Consider the following 12,783-nt stretch of genomic DNA (forward strand, 5'->3'; position numbering starts at 1 on the left):
TGTTTAGAGAGATAGAGATGGAGAGATAGCCACAAAGGAGATAGAGGACGAGTGTTAGCACACTGAGATACTTAAAGGCAAAGATAAGCGATGTTGCAGAGGATAAAGACAGACAGAGACAGATAGAGATGCTGATGCAGACAGAGAGATATGTGGAGAGAAAAGGGCGACAGAAACAAGAGCACATGGAGAGCACAGAGGAGAAGCTGAGATTTAGAGGAGGGATAGGGACCATGTAAAACAGGGACGTTGCATGAAAGACAAACATATAAGGAAAGGAGAAGGTGAGGCATAAACAAACAGATGTACAGACTGGTGGCCCCCCGCTGATCAGTATGGCGGCCTGCAGAAAACAGCAGGTAAATGTAACTAATCAATCACTATTAGAAGTGGAGTGAAAAATGCTGCACGTCTCACATAACATGTTAATGTCTGGCAGTATCTAAGAATTTAAAACACAACAAAATGAAGAGCTTGCATGCTTAAAGCAATTCTTTAAAATATAAATTAGCAAAAGTGTAACATTGGAAATTTATTTAAACAACAGTTCACGTAATGCTGTTTTATTTTATATTTCTGCATCATCCTAGGGATCAGTATCTACGTTTTGGATTGATTTGTAGCACATCTGCTGTGATTCCTCATACATACAGTATCTGCACTGTTTACTGATGGAAATCTTTCTTAGTTCCACCTGCACCTACAAACTGTTTGTGTTTAGAAAGAAATGCTTATCAATTTCCTCTGCATTAAGCACAATGAGACAACAATGGCCACCACAAGACCACAAACACATCTAGGAGTAGGTTTACTGTGAATACTTGCTTCTTCATCAGCGCAGGGCGGAAGGAAAAAGGGGGTTTATTATACTCTTTGACTGTCTACTACTGTCTGTCCTTGTCAGTGGTCTGTGATTTGAAACCACTGATGCATATTCTGTTATGTCTGCATGTTCACTCTAAAAGCACAACAAATTTAACAAAATGAATCTATAGATGTGAGGAAGTATAACAACATTCTCCTGGCAGCCAACTGCTCTTTTCAACAAAGTTCCAGCCACATGGCTTCACTGCGATACCGCTGGAGGACTACATGCGAATATGCTGAAGCCAGTTACATTTAAATGATCACATTTGCAAACAGAGTGCAAATGGAAAAAGATGATTTATTCATATTCACGTTTCCCCGCAGTTCGGTAAATCTAAAAGCAAACTTAAGGGCAGATTATCAAAGGACATTTCAGCAGGGAACACAACAGGGAAAAGGTAAAACAGGGATGGCAGTGTTGACAGATGTGTCAGTCAGGAGAATGAAAAAGTGTGCCGCTATCAAAATAACTGACAACTGTGGCAGTTGGCTCACTTTTTTTTTTCTTCTTCAAAGCTACTTTGCTGCAAGTGGTTGAGGTATTTGAATAATCCAACAGTGGCAGTTTTCAGTTGACCTGCACTGTTCGCTATCCACTAACTGTCCCACCTATCGTGCCCTTAAGGTAAAATTAAGAACAAAAAGAGAAGAAAAACATCTCAATAGGTGAAATATTGAAATAATGTAATAATACTCCATTTGCAAAGTTATAATTTCTAAATATGGATTTAAATCAAAATACAGAGTTGAAGTTAAGGGAACTGAAACAGAGTAAAACTACAAAAAAGTGTATGTTTCCATTGTGGAGGGGATGGGGGCTTTGCCTGTGAGGTTTGTGAGTCTAGAGGTGTGAGAATTGGGTGACCTGAAGCGGCACCAGAGGGCAGCAGGTCAAATAGGTGATGGGCAGGATGTGACGAGTCCCCTGCGATGGCCCTGGTTTTTCTGAGACAGGAGACCTGGAGAGGTTCTCCAGGGAGGGCAGAGGGCAGCCGGTGATTCTTTGTGGCTGTTTTTATTTCCTTCTTTGCAGCCTTTCTGTTTTCAGCAGTGGAGCCGGCGTACCACACACCCAGACGGTACGAGAGCACGCTCTCCACTGAGGACTGGTAGAAGACCAGCAGCAGCTTCTGGTCCAGGTTCCTCAGGACACGGAAGAAGTGCAGCCGCTGTAGGTCCGTCTTCACCAAGGCGTTGGAGATCAGCAGAGATGCCGGTGCCCAGAAACGTGAAGGGGAAGACCGTTTCCAAGCGCTCTGCATTTATGGGGGGGTGTGGTTCTGTCTGTGTTTCCTGAAATCCACTATGAGCTTGTTGATTTTGAGGACATTCAGTTTCAGGTTGTTACTGTGCAACAGAGGGACAGATAGAGTTTAATAAGTAGCCTACAACTAATACTTCATCATGTTTGTCTCATTTTATATAAATATTAAATATATTCTAAATCACTACATATATTTTATATACTATTTTGCAGCATTTACTATTGATCTATTCATGGATTTTTTAAATATTATTAATGATTTTTGCACTTTAATTCCTCAAAAAGGTCTGGAGGTGATTAAAAACCAAATCTGTGAGGATAAAAAGTAAATACGTTTCAGTCAGCTCTAACAATGAAGACTTCAGTTGCTTTCTTTATGATAAAACACAATCAGTTCTTATTTATTAGCCATGTGTAGAGATATTGGGGTTCATAAACATAATTGAACGCCCCTCCCCAGAATCAGCACCTGCTATTACAAAAGACATGTATTAATTCTGTTCCTATTTTTACTGTATTTGTGTTCTTTAGATGTTCAAGTACTTTGTTTGCCTCATTTGTGGGTTATTTTTACTGATGCAAATGTAACAGGTTGTTGTATTATTTACATTTAGCTGAAGATGTCTTTTTTTTCCACATGTTTAGAAAGTAAAGCTTTGTGGGAATTTTACCTTTTCTCAAATTTTAGCAATTTAAATATTTTTTGGCATAATTGCATCCGTGCTTTGTTGACTGAATATACATTTCAGTTACACATATAAAAGTTAGAGAACATAAGGAATTATAGTCACATGATACAACACACAAACTGGCTACTGCTGGAGCCTGTCATTTATGTAACATATAAAGTTTACTAGAGGTTATCATTACTCTCTGGAGCAAAATAAATCAACCAGCTTCCCCAACATTGTGTGGTGATAAAATCAGACTGTCGCAGCCAAAACCCAGCACAGTCGTGAATCATAGACGAAGGTGAGTCCCATCATGCCGTGTGAAGTGTTGGAGGGAAGGATTAGCATCAACAGGCTCATGATTAAACATGAGGAAGAGAAGAGGGAATGCATTATTGTTCTCGTCATCGCTCTTGTATCTCTTCCCCAAGGTGACGCTGCTCTCCGTCTCTGTGCACCCCTCTTTCATCTCTCTTTCTCTCGCTCTGGTCTCTCCTCCTCATACATCGGGAGGCCCTTGACACCTCAGGAATGAGCTGCCCTTCGAGGAGTGAAAGAAAGAGTGATGGGCAGGAGAAGCGATATGCAAGACTGAATGGTGGCATGCTCGTATCACGCGAGGCCAAACTGAATAACCAAACCCGCTGGAAAAACTAGGGCGCACATGAAATTGCTGGCATTTTATTTTTTCCATATAAAGAGCACGTTGCACTTGATATACTGCAGTATTTTCATTCTCAAATGAGAACCCCAGCCTGTCTATTCAGCGAACGTAACTTATTGACCTGTTGATAAAACTCCCATCTCACAGCACATAGTGAGCACATAGTGTAGCCATCAACTGACACACGTGCTTTTTATTTTACATTTTTAACTTGGACCCTTTTTTGAAGACAGTCGAACGATGCTCTCCGTGCCCTCTCAGTCCTTCCCTCACTCTAATTTTCAGGTTCTGCCGGCATCAATTGATAAAACAAAAAGGGTCTGCTTGTTGCAAGCGCTTTATTGCCGACTGACTGCAACTGGCAGTGGATTTGTTGTTCCAGGCAGAGCCGTAATGGAGGCATTTGGAGAGGCAGAGCAGGCCAGGTTAATGCTCTCCGTAATGTCAGTGTGAACAGTGATTTATTTATTTTTTTACTTTTTTGCAAGAGACTCTGGGCTCTGTGCCACCAGCTCAAAATGTTTTTCCCCTACTAAACTCCTGACCCCAATCTGGGCCCGCGCAAGACAGGGGAAAGAGGAGAAATTGAGAAAGAGGCATTTCTTTTGGGGTTGGGAGGGGGGCAAATGTGATTCAGTGAGGGGTCAGAAATGAACCTGGAGTTAAAAATGCTTAGCCTTTGATATTGAGGGAGCTAATGGCAGTTTTTAAAAAGTACACAAGAGACTAACAAATTGATCCGTGATAAACTCAAATGCATTCACACAGAATTTTACGGTGTTGATACGAGTCATTTTAGAAGGGAATCTAACACAAAGTGTAGTCTTGACAGATAAAGAATAATCATCATTACAAGTGAAAGAGGGCTCGTGACACATGTAAACACCACAACTGAGCACTCAGCAGCTCTAAAATATCTTTCAGATCAATCATTTCTGCACACGGCAGCTCGGCTCATTTTTCACCTCTAGCTGCGATGACAGGCTCCAACTCGTGTAGGAGTCATGTCAATTACATCTAAACAGGGAAAGGGGGGGTGGGGGCTCGGCACTGGGGGGGTTTCAGTTGAAATACACTTTTACACCATCAGCGGTCACCAGGAGCTCAGGGTATTATACTTGGATTCTGCATCTCCTGCTGCGAGGCTGTCTCTTTTGTATGCGGACACATAGGGGCGCCACTTTGTTGAATGACAAGGACACAGTGAATTGTTGAGCTCCTCTCTGTTACAGATGAATCAGCTGTTGGTGATGTGCTGATATCAAGGTTAAAGGGTGAGGGGCAGGCAGCCATACACTCTCCATGACACTTTTGGATGGATCAGCATTTAAAAAACGGACAAAAAAAAGGCTACATCAGTAATTAACACCAACTTACTGAATTAGTGAATTCATGCTGAGCTGCTCAAATGTGTGGCTGTAATTCCTGCAACACTGATTCTGCAGGCATGGCAATTTGACGAAGGCATATATTTGTATTCAGGCTTTGACTTAACAAATTTTGCACAGAGAAATTTCATGTGACTCTCGGTGTCCTCTAAGAAGCTTTAAGAAACCCTCACCCAGTTAAATCTTGTCTGTAAAGCTGAGACACCAAGATGTCCTATAGTCGGTATACATCACACGTGAAAATCTACAGTCCTCAGGCAGCCGTCTCAGGTTCAAATCCAGGTCTGTGCCCCTTTGCTGTGCGAAATTTCCTGTCTAATAATTGATAGTAAAAGAAAATATAAGCCACTAAAACCACTAAATCTTAAAAAAGGAATAAGCTGATCAGAATAAAATTATACTGCGGGGGTTCATCAGGACAACGTTCCTACAATAGGGCCAGAAATTAATTTTCCAAACCTTGGAGCAATTCCCATTTTATGTAGGGGGAACTAAAGGAGACTTATGAGGGTGTTTCTTTCTCAAAAATGGACACAATTTGCTGAGTTTTAAATGAAATGTCTGTGGCATGCTTAGTGAAACATCTTTTCAGCTCTGTTCACAGCAGCAAGTTTCTGGGGGTGGAGTTAGCAGCTTCACTCTAGTCCCTCCCCTTCTGTGCTTCTTTTCAAAATTGCAAAACAACTTTGCACAACAGAATTCACAGGCAAACGCTGCAACATGTGCAATTAGGAATAGATAGAGATGAGTAAACTGGATATTGCTACTCTGATCTGGGTCTGTGATGTCATAATATCCTGCAAATCTCAACCACTCACTGAAATGTAGCTGTAGGTAGCTCAAGACAGGTTTTTTTTGTCAACACTCACTCCAGACAGCCACACATATGCCTTTAAACACATTAAGAAAAAAAAAGTCATAAACTGTTTCAAAATAATGTAAATATTCTATTTTTGTGCCTTTAAATCCTTTAACTTATTATTATCCTGGATTAAATATTTGTCAGTGATAGATATACATGTGCCTTCAAATTCAGACTTTATAGCTGTATAAATAGACCCTAATCATCATCCTCTCTTCACGCATCAATCTTACAGCAGCTGGATGAATGCAAGCAATGCGTTTAAATCTAGGTAACACCTTGATCCTCACAGTCTCTTGCGTCTCTGATCTGTTTTCAAATGTTGATGATGTGTCACATCTCACTTCCCCGTTCAGCAGTACAAATGAAGAAGCTAAGATGCCAGAGCAGAGTTGACCTGCGTAAAAATCTATCTCCAAACTGATATGTATTCTCCGTGAGCCAATTAGAGCAGCAACTAATCCCCTTGTAACTCGCTAAAGATGTGAAACATCCCTTTCTTTTCTCCTCCTTGCTCCCTCCATTTCCCTCCACTTTCATCTTTTGGCTCTTTTATCTTATCAATAGACACATATATAGCGCAGCAGACACAGAGCGCCGAGTCTGGATCTTTCAAAAACACGCTGCTTGAGATGTTTTACATCTCTTGCCTGAATTTGATGCCAAATTATATTAAATTTCAACATGAGTTCACCTTTCTGAGCAAAAAATGATGGAGCTTGCACCTCATGCAACTAATGCAAGAGGAAGAAATACATGACAGCTGAGTATGCAATACAACTGGTTTATTGCATCTACTTCCGCCCACTTATATTATGTACATCATAACTTACCATTACATATTATTCATGCTCTGAAATTGATAGCATTACTTAAACCAGTCTGTGAACAAGGATGGGGATTCTCCTCCCTTTTCACTTAATAGCCACATAGCAGGGGCTTCACGTGGTATTTTGGTTGGCTGAGAGCCGCTAAACCGCAGTGAGGTAATAAAAGTTACAAATGAGAAGAGGCTATTAGAGTCATTGACGTGCGTAGGCTAGCTTGCTAATTAATTGATCTTGAAACTTCATCTGTTCTGGAGTCAGATAGGAACCCTTAATTAATCAACATTTCCAGATCGGTGTTCTCCTTTCTTTCATTCCTGTTCTCCTGACTCTTTTACCCCCTAATGTCTTTTTTAATTATGAGTGAAAATACCCAGGGTCACGTGCGTCTCTGTGAAGTGCAGGTTTGGTATTGTGGAGGGGCCACTAGAAAGGGGAAAAAAAAAAAAAGTGTGTCATGTGCATCAGCATGACAAGATGTGCACTTTGAACAGAAAGCCTGCAACGTTTCAAGAGGCTTTCAAAGAGGGAGGGGCTTTAAGAGGCTGGAGTGCTCCCCTTTGTAGCGCCCCCACCTCTCCTCTCCCTCCATCTTTCCTGGCAGAGGAGCTGATTTATTGGGGCTTCCCAGTCATCCGTCAGAGCCAGCAGCACTGGCTGCATTAACCCCAGAGACAACCCGAGCACCCGGGCCTGTAAGTGCTTCCAAGTGGCCCTCACTCGCCACACTGGTGAGAGCCCCCCCACACCACCACCACCACCACCCAACCCCTTGTTCAGACTCAATCGATGTTATAAATCGACCATCTAACTCCTTGAAGTCAAAAGCCCACAAAATGATGTTTGGACAGACAGGGATTTTTACAGCTTTTTCTTGTAATGGAAACATCAAATCAGTTCTTCCTGCTAATGTGAGGTTTTATTCAGTACAATTTCAAAGTAAAGCCGATTTTAAATCATTATTTAATGGGGCTGTATCTTCAAATATTTTCACACATATGTAAATAATAAAAGGAATGACAGCCGAATCCTCTTTGGTTTCGTCAGTGTCACGGTGCAGGTTTCACACGAGCATATGAGAGCAGGATTGCAGAATAAAAATGTCATGTTAAGGTGGTGAAACCCAAGCAACAGGCTTAGAAAATAGTTCAGTCATTTTATTCCCGCTTGTGTGCTCACAAGTCATTACTAGTGTTTCCTCTGTCCTTGTCAGTATGTAGAAACAGAAACATGGTAAATGAATAAACCCTCTCTAAACAATTATAACAGTTATTGATGCTCCGAGTTCAGACCTGTAAATATTGCTCTAATTAAGCATCTATGGAGAAAGTACAGAATATACCCTTCTCTGTTGATGCCAATGCTTTTTCTGTCTGTTAATGTTGTAGCAACTGACCTTCAGCAAACCCGACGTTAATAAAACGCTGGTTAAGAGTCCCACAGTGGCCTGAAAATTTCCAGCTCTTCAATTATTCTCTAATGTCTTAATGTTTACACTCAAAAGTACAGAAATAAACTATGAAAGCATCAGCCTGAAAATATTTTCCAACCATTTACTAATTGATTACTTACAATATCATCTGTGACAGTCTGTTTTTTGTTTTTGCAGACACTTTGAGTTGTAAAAAACACAGAGGTGTGATGTATAAAAGGCGCTTTGTGATACTATACCACAAAGTGAGACGTGTATCTAATTACAGTTGCTGTTGAACCAGTTAATTTAAAGCAAAGTTGCTTCATTGAGGGTCTGCAAAAGCACACTTGACAGCTGCTTGCTGGTTCATGGTTACAGCTTCAGATGTTTTGCATAAATGTGACATATGAAGTGAATAAAAGAAGTGGAGCCATCACTGGATGCTTATAGTTTAGGAATGTACACAGCTGTTGCCCAGCTGAAAGGCTCACAGACACGATATTCGCGATACAGATGCATTATTTTCCTGCTTCATTCCACTAATGACTATTGAATAAAGAGACAGCTAGAGAACAAATCTTTTAACAAAGATCGGGGCTATTAAAAGCTGCACAGAGCTATGAGGGACAGTGGTAAAGTCAAGTGGAAATGTGGTTCTCGTGTGTACAGAACAGGTGGCGGGTCGACCACATTTCCACTTGACTTTAAATGCTTGGCCCAGCGTGGAAGGAACAAACAGCCAACACTGGTAATGGTTTCTGCCTGACTCGTTGACACATTCACCTTCCTCCATGCATGCACACACACACACAAACACACGCACACACTCCTTCCTTTGCTTTCTTTCACTCAACTATTTCCCAAGATATCTTTCTTCTTCTGCTCTCTTTCTCCCACACCATCACCCCTCCCTTCTTTTCACATCAAACACTAATGTTTCCTTCAAATTCCTTTTCCTTTCCGTCTGCCAACTTTGACATCACAGGAAATTATGCTTGGAATTGGCGTCAATGTGTTTTTTTTTTAGCTTTTTTCTTTTTTTATTCCATTTTCGACTTCATTCCACTTCCCAAACAGACGCTTTTCTCGTGTGACCTGTCATCCCCAAGACACCCGCCTCCTTCTTCTACTTCCTCTTCTTTTTTTTCTTCAGCTGATATATTTGTTCTGGCTTGCATCACGCCACATAAACACACACGGGGCTTCTCTCGCTGTTTCACAAGCACACACACACACACACGCACACACACACACACACACACACACACACACACACACACACACACACACACACACACACACACACACACACACACCACAGACACAGACACACACACACACACATCATCTCTTAGCCCCCTCTGACACACTCAACCTGTCTCTCTCAAACATGCATGCAGACCCAGCTTGACACTAACTACAACTAATGCAAGTTCAAGGCTTATTTGCTGGAGGCTGGAAGGTTTGGGAAGCCTGTGGTTTTGGGGTTGTTGTTTTTTTTTTTCTTTTTTTGAGCATCAGCAGTGAGACTGGTGTTTGTGTTTGTCTCCTATGGGTGGCTTAAGAAAAGGAGGCCAAGAGCAAAATACTTACTTAGTAGTGAAATGCAGTGGTAAGAATGACTGTGTGTATAATCAACAGCCCAACATTGCAGGATTGAGGGCCTAAATAGCTAAACCTAGTTTAGCACAAAGCTTAACTTTTAGCTTCAAGATATATATATATATATATATATATATATATATATATATATATATATATATATATATATATATATATATATATATATATATATAAATAATATAATAATTCAGCAAGTCTATATAGTCATTATAATGAGAACAACCTCATTATAATAATAGCTTAGTCACTGTGGACGACCTAAAAGTATGTGTCTCTAAAACATTGCATATAATAAGCATTTCCTGTAGTTATTAGTACTCAAAGTTTGAGATTTGTATTTTTTTTTCTCAAATACATCATGTTGGCTATATTTGAAATGGGACACTTCAGATTTCCTGAAAAGGTATTTTCATAAGGAAAATAATATTATTGACCTCTGTTACTCTGAAAAATATATACATAACTCGCTGTCAATAGTATTTGACAGCAAAACCATTTCTCAAAGAAAGGTAGTCATTTTAATATTTCATATCAAAGGAATCTAAGATTTCATCTACATTTAAGAACCAAATATGAGGAAGATGGTGTGACAAAGACAAACTAAATACCTGGTATATAGTGCTACTCTAATCCGATGTCATCATATAATTCTGTGACCATTCTGAAACCAGTCAAATAAGGGAGTTGTGGAGATTTCAGCCTTCATTATGGAGAGATTAAGCAAAGGAAATGTGGATGAGAGAGGAGGAGGAGGAAGTCACGTGCAGTAAAAGGTCTGGGGTCAGAATCAAAACCCAGGTGTGCCGTGGGAAGGCTTCAGTCTCTGGAGCTGGGGTGCACACCTCACAAGGTGAGCCTCATGAGAGTATTACTCAAAAGACAGAGGTGAGCTTCCACATGCAGCCAAGAACTCAGGTCGATAAAATATTGCTGTGGAGAGCTTATCTAAAAGGAGGAAAGCTTGATTTTAGCAGGAATATAATCACAGTAATGAAATGTAGTCAAAAAAGACTTTTGGTTCCAATGTTAAAACCCTTAAACGCACATATAAATACAGTTGTTGAGCCCCAGAAAATTCAGTAAACACATGCCTTTGTTGACGTCACGTTGCCTGGCAACATCCCAGCATGCTTGGCTGTCACAAGCTGAGGTCTCAGCCCTGAAGTGTGATGCATCATGGGGGATGGTGTGTTGCGTGTCTTACATCACCGACATTCCCCCTTGCTGTTGCAGCTGCAGTCGGGATTGGTCTTTACAGCTGATCCTTGAAAAGTTTCATAACATCCAGGCTGATGGGAAGGCGTACGGGTGGGAGGACATCGTTTCTGCTCCTTCTAACAGCTGCGATCATGTCCGTCATAACTGCATTCGGAGCATCTTTTCATATGTCATTAACAGCCGTTTCAAGAATTGATACGTTGTACATTTTGCAGGACACATTTGGAACACTAATTTCCTGTCCCTCTCTGCTCCTCCCTGATCAGACCCCTGACCGCTTTTCTGTAGGTGAGACTCATTACCTTCATCTGAGAATGTGGAATTAAACCTCCTCCTCCGAACTCATTACTGTGAGCTAGATCTCACCGGCTGCAGATAGGCAATGTGGTGGTGCTGCTTTTAAAGCCAGAGCCAGATAATTAGAAACTTTAGAAGCGCAGTTCCCATGGCTATAGCCAGAGCGAACAACTAATTCTATTTGAACTAATTACATTCCATAACGCTAGACAGTGATTGCTAACCCAACCACAGTATCCCCTATGTAATACACCGGAGGATTTCTTTGTGAAATAGTACCAGAGATGTATTTTTTCTGTGTGTGACTGGCTGCACATCCTCATGCATTGGTATTACTCTCTAAGCACGGCAGGTCTTCCCATATACACCCCCGCTTGCTCCCCATTGTGTGTATTTCATAATGCAAAGCCACTTACTGGGTTCGGTAATTATAATTTTGGGAGTGTGTTGTTATCACAAAAATGCATCAGAGGGTGTTTAGACCTGCAGCAATAAAGTCTGAGATAAAGTGTCTGACTTGGGACTGCAGTATATTCATCCACCAGGACAACAGAACACCACAGACACACATTAAATAATTAAAAGAAAGCGACTTTGGAACCACAAAATATGGCAATCTTTGTTGTCTTAACACGTAATGAAAATTACTATTTAGTACATCTTTTTTTTTAAAAAGGCATCTTGTATTAATGGTTCATAAGAGCATAATTAAATAATTTGAGAATCTCATAAAAATCATAATTTATACACAAAGGGACCAAAGAAATAACATTTTATAATTTCATGAAAAATGTTTTTTCATTTTAAAATTTGAAAAAAGTTGGGATATGGGCAACAAAAGGCTGGAAAAGTAAGTGGGACTGAAAGGAAACACCTGGAGGAACATCTGGCAACTAATTAGGTTAACTGGCAACAGGTCAGTGCCATGATTGGTATAAAAAGAGCATCTTAGTGAGAGAGAGCCTCCTAGGAGTGAAAATGGGCAGAGTTTCACTTTACTATCATTTACAGCACATAATTATCATTATTGAACTCCAAGAAACCTCTAGACACCGGACAGTGCCACAAATTTGCACTGAATTCCAGTGCTCTTTGGTGGTATTGCATTAAAAACATGATTCTATAATGGAAATAAATGTATATGCACTTGCAGAAATTATTGCCTAAAATGCAGTTTGTTGTAGCATCCAAAATAAAGATTTACAAGAAAGATCCAGACATTTGACAACATCCCTCTTCTTCCACTCCGACAAACGGTCTCTTTAGTTCTCAGGAGTACATGGATTAGTACTAAAAGAAAAGAGAGTCTTCTCCCAAACTTTAAAATGTTTTTCTTTCCTAAAGATGGTAAAGTTCTCATTTTCAGCACATTTTCAATGCTCCAACCTGAATAAATTGTTGCTTTATGAGTTCTGAAAGTCCCTACCTTCTGTTTTTTATCAACATTTTTCAGAGCGTTATACCTTTACACAAATACTGTTGCATAATCACCCAACTGTTTTCTTCCCATCACGCCACTGTTTTCTTTAAAACAATATAGTAATGAAAGGCGCATTAGTGAGAACTGTGTAAGAGCTTTTTCTCTGTCACAATATGTGAGCAGATTTGTTCAATACTTTTAGACAAAGCGGTAAGTCTGTCGGCCCATATGTGCTCCTCTCCTTCTCTTCTTGTTGTTTTGCTGTGTC

At 40.4% G+C, this 12,783-nt stretch overlaps 1 protein-coding gene across 9 annotated transcripts in view; it reads right to left on the reverse strand.

The window, feature by feature from the left end:
* Positions 1–12,783, reverse strand: part of arid1b (AT-rich interactive domain 1B) — a 224,445-nt gene that overhangs the window by 152,867 nt on the left and 58,795 nt on the right. The gene's annotated exons all lie outside the window — the stretch shown is intronic.

The sequence above is a fragment of the Cololabis saira genome, chromosome 16 (assembly GCF_033807715.1).
Source record: "Cololabis saira isolate AMF1-May2022 chromosome 16, fColSai1.1, whole genome shotgun sequence".
Taxonomy (NCBI): domain Eukaryota; kingdom Metazoa; phylum Chordata; class Actinopteri; order Beloniformes; family Belonidae; genus Cololabis; species Cololabis saira.